The sequence below is a fragment of the Fundulus heteroclitus genome, unplaced genomic scaffold (assembly GCF_011125445.2).
Source record: "Fundulus heteroclitus isolate FHET01 unplaced genomic scaffold, MU-UCD_Fhet_4.1 scaffold_62, whole genome shotgun sequence".
Taxonomy (NCBI): Eukaryota; Metazoa; Chordata; class Actinopteri; order Cyprinodontiformes; family Fundulidae; genus Fundulus; species Fundulus heteroclitus.
Window position 1 is genome coordinate 1,584,615 of NW_023397055.1, and position 8,180 is coordinate 1,592,794.

At 40.4% G+C, this 8,180-nt stretch overlaps 1 long non-coding RNA gene across 4 annotated transcripts; it reads right to left on the bottom strand.

The window, feature by feature from the left end:
- Positions 1–1,244: 1,244 nt before the first annotated feature.
- Positions 1,245–3,760, bottom strand: LOC118561375. 4 transcript variants are annotated; one of them, XR_004930000.1, is made up of 5 exons: positions 3,397–3,748; positions 2,762–2,889; positions 2,225–2,370; positions 1,710–1,802; positions 1,245–1,616 (listed from the first exon to the last, which is right to left on the bottom strand). It is a non-coding gene; the product is annotated as an uncharacterized LOC118561375 (long non-coding RNA). The 4 variants fall into 4 exon arrangements; XR_004930002.1 differs by adding an exon at positions 2,983–3,032 and having other exon boundaries at positions 1,245–1,802; XR_004930001.1 differs by having other exon boundaries at positions 1,245–1,802; positions 2,225–2,645; positions 3,397–3,760.
- Between the last annotated feature and the right edge of the window lie 4,420 nt (positions 3,761–8,180).

The following is an 8,180-nucleotide window of genomic DNA, read 5'->3' on the forward strand; positions in this document are numbered from 1 at the left end:
CTGCCACAAATTGTGCTTGCTGTCTCTCCAAATTCACCTACATATGTAGCAAGCATTTTGTCGGAGGAAAGGGCCTAAAGCCGGGCGTACACTGTACGAGTTTTTCGTACTGCGGGCCTTGCCAGAGCTGGGCTCGAACCCCTGCTCTGGGTCCCTGTCACCTACCATCGCTCGCCTGCCTCTGCCACCACAGCAAGCGGTCCCAGAGGGGACACGACGTACAGTGTGAGCAGTCCGGTCTCGTCCGAGCGTCGCGCCGCACAGATCGTGAGCGGTGAACTTTTAAACCCCGCGGTTCCGTCGCACAATTTGAGATGTATATAAGTACCACGACTGATAAACTCGTACAGTGTACGCCCGGCTTAACCGAAGAACATCCTGACCCAATTCCAGCGACATCAAGTAGTGAACAGGTAAGAGTATTTTGGTGGCCGACATGTTAATAATAATTACATATTTGTTAATGTCATTTTTCCATTTTGAGAGGCAGGGTGACAACAAAAAGCTGTATATTACTTAGATACGTTTTACATTTTTGGGGGGGAAAAGCTTATGTTCATGTTCGTATGGACAGGAGTACAGGCTAGAACGGCTCTAACTTAAGTTTTCTTTTCCATATCATTCATGTGATGACAGATGTCTCATGATTTTCATTTTATGGCGACCGGGCTGTATTATTGATTACCGTGATTTTGCTTATAAATTCCCATTCAGCCATTAGCTTACCTTCGTGGTAGCGTTAGGTCTGCCGTGGTCCATTCAGCATTCGCCTAGCAGCTAGCTCACTTCTGATAAGTGGTCACCCCCAGACCACAACGTGAAACATGATCATGTTAAGACTAAGAATATAATTTTAAGATTAAGCCATTCACATATTATCAAAAGCACTATGCTTATATGTTTGGGTCTATAGGTAAGTGCAGAGCTATTAAGATTTTTCTCTACGTCTCTGGGTTAAAGCACAGAGTAAGAGTAAGGTTAGCTGCAGAGAGAGTGATAGAGAACAGTGACAGGCAACACTCCCATTGGACTCCATTGTTGCTTTTTGCTTTTTTGAGAAAGAACAGTCCATTCAGCATTTACACCCACTTTTTCTGATGAGGCACAAGTTGGCCACACAACAATGATAATTTTAATACTAAGCCATGCACAAAGAATCAAATATATTAAAGAATAACAACTCATTAAGCTTGGATGAATGAATAAAATATTGTTTAATAAAAAATACTGAGTGAGACAACAAGATGTGTGTGTGTGTAAATGTATGTATCTAACTGGAAAAACAAGAACAAAGTGAAGGAACAGGGAGGAATATTATAAATACATTTAAAAAAAAAATCCTCCACATACATCAGGCTTCAGAGTGCATCAGGGCTGAAGGGAAGGACAACATTAATAATAAAGGTATCTGGCATAAGATAAAAATGAACAATGTGGAACAAAAAAAAACGGGAACAAGCATGAATAATATCAACAAACATACATACAGCATGTGTGAACAAGAACAACAAATGTGTAAACAGGCGTTAAGAACAGGTATCGTAACCATTTTTTTTTGGGGTGCTCCACTGAAACCTGTGATGGCCACAACAACGATACTGCTGGTTCAGCAAGATCTGTTGAGACAGAGGCACAAATATGTTCATTAAAGCCAGTTCATTCAGGACTGCCTAGAAAAATACTTTCTCTTGCATACATCAGACTCACACCTGTGGAGTTCCAGTAAGCACTACGGCCAGTCACTGTAGGGCAGTTCCTCTCAACAACGCATACTAACATCCTCTTCATCTGAGTCCTGGACACTAAAAATATTCCCCATTTAATGTAATTCAAGGATAGACTACACTCCTAATGAGACATTACATACATATTAGTACATCCAGCTTCAGGGATTCTCTGAGGATTTGCATACAGAATGTAGATAATCTAAAAATTTCTACCAAATTAACCATTGCCAGTAGATGAGTTTATACATTTTTTTGGTTTCTGATTGTGGCAGATGATTTGATTCACATTACAGTAATTTTTCGCTTTAATTTGTTTTCTATAGGAGTGTAGTGTACCCTTTTATTGAAGATAACAGTAGGTGCAAATGCAAAATACATATAACAGCAACATTACCTTGTTATTGTTACAGAGGTTGAGGGAGAAATTGAGGTGGATTTTGAGGGCAAGGAAAGGGACATGACAGGAGACAGAGAGAGCGACCAAGAGGCTACTTTACCAGGGGCAGGTGATCCAGGGATGTGTGTGCCGAGGGCCAGTCAGTCAGGAGCCAGCAACGATGAACCAACTTTGCCAGGGCCAGGTGCTCCAGGGACCAGACTGCCAGGGTCTAATAGTGCAATTGTGGAGGACCTAATAAGGCAACTTAAAATGGAGAAGTTAATGAGAAGGAGAGCAGAGAGGGCTCTAGCACAGCAAAAAAGAATGAATTTGGCGCTAAGAAAGAGGAACAATTTAGTTAATCAGAAGTTCACCCAAATGTTTAACAGAGACCAAATGACAGCCCTTGGACAGGAAAAGAAGAGAGGAATACGGTGGGGAAAGGAGACAAAAAAGCTATAAAAATAAGATTTACCACTGGCACCACCGGTTATAAAACCCTCCAGAAAATGCAAATTCCACTGCCTAACATCCGCACGCTGCAAAGGAGGATGCAACATGTAAAGCTGGAGCCGGGAGTTTTGGGGGAAGTGTTTGAGATGCTGAGGCTGAAGGCAGGTGGCATGAGTGAAATGTAGAGAGAGTATGTGCTTACCTTAGATGAAATGTCCATTACTCCAGGCGTGGAGCTCCATCTGGGAACGGGGAGGCTATTTGGCAACATCACGCTGCCTGACCACCAAGGACAAGCGACGCATGCACTGGTGTTTATGCTGGCTGGAGCTACAACGCGATGGAAACAAGTCGTGGCTTAATAATAATTCAAAAGAGGTAGCTATTTAATCAACTTACGCCTGGATATAACGTTAGTGCTACCTTTACAGAGGGCGAAGTCAAGCTAACAAAAATAGCAGGCAATCGGTGGTCTACCAAGATAAAATATATATATATATATATATATATATATATATATATATATATATAATTACGCTGTGTACATACAAATAAAGATCAGTATATGCATCATAAAGGACCTCTGATAAAATATAGACAGTTGACAGTTCAAAATAGGTAGCTATTTAATCAATTTACCCCTGGATATAACGTTACCTTCACAGAAGGCAAGTCAAGCTAACAAACTAGCAGGCAATCGGTGGTTTACCAAGATAAAACATATATATAATTACGCTGTGTACATACAACAAAAGATCAGTATAAGCATCATAAATGGCCTATGATACAATATAGACAGTTGACAATTCAAAACAGGTAGCTATTTAATCAACTTACCTCAGAAGTTACTCGAGAGTCAGCAATGGAAGTGAATGATGTCCGACGCCATAGAATGGCTTTTTGGAACTATGCGAGGCTGCATACCCCGGAAGTGGGCGGCAAACGGCGTACAACGGAGTCCAATGGGAGTGTCGCGACTCTTTTTAGCTCTATGGCTCTGAGAGGTGCTAATGTTAGTTCAGCATGTAGCATAGAGGTGCTAATGCTAGCTTAGCATGTAGGTAGAAAAGAGTAGACCCCCGCATTGACTGCTCTCGCCTATAGGCGCCATCTTGGGGCGGTCGAGAACTAGGCTCAGTGTAAAGTGTTAACCAGGTGCAGAATCAATTTTAGTCAACTATACTCGCTAATTATTGAACTAATTTTCACCAGATTTGTTGTGAGTCATGGGGGAACGCTGCCGAACACGTTTGTGGGAATCGCCCGGTGGACGGGAGAGGAAAATGCGTAACAGCATCTGCGGCGGTGCGCGAACCCCGCCCGCCGGCCGGCACCGCGGCGGTGCGCGAACCCCGCCCGCCGGCCGGAGCCGCGGCGGTGGCCAATAGGCCGGAGTGCGCTTGGCTGCGAGGGCCGATCGACGCCGCTTGCGGCTTTAACATCCTTCATATGCGGCCTATCAGCGTACCTCGAGTCGCTGTTGCACGTTCCATAACAACAATGTTTAAAAACCATGGTTAGGAGACGTCTTAGACTTGGAAAAAGCGGTAGTTTTACCGAGTAAAACCAAGGGTAACTACAGCGAAAGAGTTATTAGTGCAATGGAATGTTACTGCTTCATGTCATACATCACACGTCAATAGTGACTCGACTCGGATGAGTAGTGGACTCGACTCGGATTTTTTTTTTAATGACTTGGACTTGACTCGGACTTGAACACTGGTGACTCGAACCTGGACTCGGACTCGAGGCATAGTGACTTGACTACAACACTGCCATCAACCATCAACTTACTCTTAAAACGATCTTGTGATACGTTATCTAAAGAAGAAAAATACTTGGAGAACTCGTCAGTTTCTCTGTTTGTGTCCGCCATTGTGTTCGCCTTTTACCTACCAGTCCGACGCGCATGCGCGAAAAACCCGCATCAAAACAATAACAATGAACTGGTCTATTGACTTTGCATGGAAAGCGGGGAGAAATGCTGTCGCCGCTCCGCTTTTCCAAGTCGCACGATGTGATGTCAGACGGCCCTTACTGCCCAAATATGGGCAGTAATGTCTGCCCCCATACACAGCTATCCAGACGACAATTTGTTTTTATTTTCTTATTGATTTAAGATAAGTTCATTAAATAACCACGAACGTATTAGTTTTAGTTACAGCTAATGGTCCCCTGATTTTTCCTTGTTGACCCGACTTCCCCTTTAACAGAATAACTGCATTGAATTTCCACAACAGAATGACAGTAAAGATACCAGTGATCATCTTTAGGTTGAAACTGTCAGTTCCTCACGTTCAGTTTTCTCTACAAGGAACTGTAAAGAAGCAGAGGCATAAGAAACAGTTAAAACTTAACACTAAGAAAAAGTAGTTAAATCATAGAATTAAATTTAACTTAATTACTTAAATATATCTTTATTAAAATGTGCCTCAGTTCAGACTGAGATCAATATCCTTTCTAATTTGCATAATGTGTTTCAATGACTACTGCAGATGGTGCTCAGAAGTGGATTGTTAAAGAAGATTCTTTAGACCAAAGACCTCATGCTGACCTGCATGAGCCAATTCCCCCTCACATAAAGGAGGAAGAGAAGGGAGTCTACATCAGTCTGCAAGGAGAGCAGCTCCATAGGAAGGAGGTGATTAATACCATCAGGTTTCCAGTTCCTGCTCCAATAAAGACTCTGGATGATGAAGAGTCTCTGCTGCTCTCACAGCTTTATCCAGACCGAATTCAAGGCAGAGAGCTTCCAGAGGAGAATGATGGAAAAGAATCCATCAGAATACAAGATCATGGAGATGCTTCCATTTCTTTAGAGACTGAAGACACTGAGAAGGATGAAGAGGCCAGTGATGTAGAACACAGTCTCTCTGAGCTGAAAGACTTGTCAGACTCTGGATATAAGAAATTTTCTAAAGAGAAGAAAAATGTGGACTCACGAAGGAAAGTCCAGACAGGAGTGAAGCTTAGCTGCCAAGACTGTGGTAAAACATTTATTGGAAAATGCGCTTTAAACACACACATGAGAATCCACACCGGAGAGAAGCCTTTCGGTTGTGATCTATGTGGAAAAAGTTTTAGCCGAAAAGAACATTTAAAAATACACACAAGAATCCATACAGGACAGAAGCCTTTCTATTGTGATCTATGTGGAAAAAGTTTTAGCCGAAAAGAACATTTAAAAATACACACAAGAATCCATACAGGACAGAAGCCTTTCAGTTGTGATCTATGTGGAAAACGTTTTAGCCAAAAGGGGTATTTAAAAATACACACGAGAGTCCATACAGGACAGAAGCCTTTCTGTTGTGATTTATGTGGACAAGGATTTAACCAAACATCAACTTTAAATAGACACATGAGAATCCATACAGAAGAGAAAATGTCTCTGCTTTGAAAACAAACTCAAAGACAGCTGTAGTTTGCTGACAGATGTTTGTGTGTTGTCATCAAACGCACAAGAGTTCACTTTGTACTTTCAGCATTTCTCTTGTAGCTACTTTATAGATTTGTGTTAAAACATTTCAAGTTTTTTTATTTATTTTGTTCAGACTGAGCTGTAGTATATGTGTGTTTTCAGCCTATACACACTGCTGTAACCACTAGACTCATCAAGTTAATGTAAACAATGACCACAGGATGCGCCCCAACACGTCATATCCAGTTGATCTTTCACAACAGCGACCTCTAGCTTCCTAAGTTACCCATTTGAGTCATAATTTTCCAGGAGAAATAATAACATTAATAAATCAAGTGACTTAGACAAATTAATTATAATTTTGTATGTACAGGGTGTATACTAAAACGAAATTTTGTTGCATAAAACTTGTGGAAGTGTAGTGAGATTGCAGTTGAAATATAGATAACATTACAATATAAAGGGCAGCAAAGTTCGGCAACATTGGTAGTGCAAAATAATGGTGTGGGTGGGATGCAGAGTCTAGTTTAGAGTTCAACAGCCTGATGGCAGCAGGGAAAAAGCTGTTACAGAACCTGATGGATCTGCAGTGGATGCTGCAGGAAGTAGAAGCGCTTCTGTGCCCTCTTCACCAGTGATGTGGTGTTCACAGACCAGGTGAGGTTGTCTGTGTCCTAAAAGTTACTGATATTTACTGAGCAAATCACTATTTAAAATGTTATTTCCCCAAACAATGTTTTGACTAATTCAGGTTTGCTTTGTGAATGGGTTGAAACACATCAAATGTTCTAAATTAGTTAAGCTAATTTAACCTCAACCCATATTCTTTAAGATGAACTTTGGTTCCCTAACTTGGATCTGCAGTGAACCAGGATTCACTGAATCATTCTGATGATTTTATTTTGTTTCTATAACGTTTAAATGGTTCTTTAGCTTCTTCTTATCTTAATTTTGCTCATTAGTTTTAGCTGAGTTCCACTAGCCTAGCAGAGAGGATTTGTTGGTTGAAACAATGTTAATCAGATAAACGGCATTCTATAGTGATGTTCATTTATATCTTTTTTTAAAAAAAATCTCTCTTTTATTCCATATGTGTACAGAATTTGTTGTTAAAAGAATACCAATGCTCAAATCTTCCTTTCAACTATTGTTATATCAGCCTTTTATCAACCATAAAAAAACACTTGAATTACATTGGCAATGGCATGATATCAAAATGCTAACGGAAGCTATGTTGGTCAGCTCCATGTATTAAAAACACAATGTAACCGCCTCAACACAAAACTTTCCCTGTTTGTTTCACTGCCAAATCTGCCAAAAGCCTTTACTTAATTAATTGAACCCATAATTGCAGATAAATGCTGAGCCTATGATCTTGTGTGATGAGACTGATTCATGAAGCTTTCATGATTTTTATTTTATTTTCTTATGTTACTATTTGGTTTAGAAATGTGATTTGATTTGTGTGATCATTCCTTTATCAAAGTGCAAAATGTAATGGAAAATTTTCTTGTGTGCTTCTAAATTTAAACCTTGTGCAAAACATGTTGTCACCTTTAACAGAATGGCATATATAGTATATATCCAGTGTTTGCAGAGATGTAAGGTTAATCAGAGTTCAGTATATCAATGTGTGCTTACATGTTCATGAAGTATTCTTAAAGCTGTATTATTTTGTGGGTCAAAGTGAGGAGATGATGGTAATTTAGAGTGGATGAGGAGAGCTGTTTCTTCCCTGGGTTGTAGGTGGGGTTAAAGGTCAAAGGTCAAGATGAAGCTGTTATACGTCACATGAGGCTCTTTGTTAGTTTCTCCATGACAGGCTCCTCCTGTTTGTGTACATCTGTTCCCTATAAAGACAGGGTTTTTCTTACTAGGGGTGCATTTGGGGAAGAATGTACCTTGAATGCTGTTTACCTTCAATAAAGACCGGTCCATGTATTGAAAGAGTATCTTGCTTTTTAATACTAATTTTATCCATGACAAATTTTTTTCAAACCTAAATAGAGGAGTGAAATTATCACCTTGTGCAGACGAGGCTACATGAATGAGGGGAAACCTGGTAGAAAATATTTCTAACGGAATTAAGTAGAACACTGGTTATATGGATGGGGTTTCAAACTCAGCAACCAAGTCTTGTTTAACCTACAAATAAGAGACTATTTTGGGGAAAATAACATTATAGGGATAACCGTTAGAA